Source organism: Nansenia antarctica, assembly GCF_963989245.1.
Source record: "Nansenia antarctica genome assembly, chromosome: 19".
Classification (NCBI taxonomy): Eukaryota; Metazoa; Chordata; class Actinopteri; order Argentiniformes; family Microstomatidae; genus Nansenia; species Nansenia antarctica.
The window spans coordinates 19,390,135-19,391,569 of NC_137692.1; positions in this window are offsets into that span (position 1 = coordinate 19,390,135).

The following is a 1,435-nucleotide window of genomic DNA, read 5'->3' on the forward strand; positions in this document are numbered from 1 at the left end:
GAGCTCAGGATGTGATTGTTCAGTCTCCAGCCTCGCAGTGAATGTGTTTGTTTTAGAGTTTCTGCTTCATCCCTAAAGCAACACGGTGAATGACTAGCATGTGGTCTGGGACGCCCCTGCACCCCTCAGTCGCCTGCTCTCTCTCCCCCTCCCTCTCTCCACTTCCTCCCTCCCTCCGCCCTAAGCGCCCCTCCCCACGTCCTATATGACTGTATGACTCCCTCTTTTCTCCCTCCCTCCAGCTCTCCATATTCTACTATGACGCCTCTGTGGTTTTCCCTGTCCCCTCCCCCCTCTCGCTCGTACCCCCCCCCCCCCTCCTCCCTCCATCTCTCCCTCCTGACATAGGATTCTACCATGCCTCCTCTATGCTTTCTCTCTGACCTTCCATCCCCCCTCTCATCCTTCCCCACCCTATCTCTTCTCCCCTTTCTCTCCCCCTGCCATCCTCTCTCTGGAACACATCCCAGTCATTAAACACAATCATATCTCACATATCTGACACGGTCTGGTGAAAAGTTCTGCAGGTAACGTAAAATGAGCAAAAAGCTTCTTAAAAGCGTTTTATTTTCCTAGTACGAAAGTGGAAGTGTGAAGTTGAAGTGCCCACTCAATATAACAGACAACAGTTTTAGGATCACTAAATATGTATTATTATTATTATTACGCCTCAACAGTGCATCTCCAGGGCCAGTATTTCAAACTTTTAATTCTAGATCAGAATGATTCAGATTCCTTTTTGCTATCCAGGATCAGCTTAAGCAAGCTGATTTTCCCCCAACACTAGTCTAAAACACAAACATCTGCCAAATGGATCTGGTCCTGGATATAGCAAAAAATGAATTCTGACCATTCTGATCTAGATTAAACATTTTGAAATACTGCATCAGAAGCTTTCTCTGTCCAACTCCTACCAAGCCCTCTCAGCTTTAGATTAAACCTAAAGCCCCACACACACACACACAAATGAACTTGTCATCTCCATACCTGAGCAAATGGTCGACACTATACTCTACACCAGTAATGTAGCAATGGATTCTTTGAATGAGTAAACAGTCATCTCTGAAACAAGCTCAAATGAGTAACACATGGGGCGCACACACACACACACACACACACACACACACACACACATCCATATCCATTTTCTCCTTCTTTAACAGAAAATTCCAGTGTTAGAATTGAGTAATAACCTGATATGAATCATATTTCCTACAGGAGGCTCCACAGCTGTTGCTGTCTTATTCTCTTAACTCTCTCTGACTGTGATAATAAAGTACGACTGGACACACACACACACACAAACACGCACACGCGTACGCACACACACAAACACGCACACGCGTACGCACACACAGATCTGACATTAGCCTGATAGGAAAATGTTCTGTCTGACACTGTTACTGCGCACAGCAGACATTTTCCTTTCTCTCTT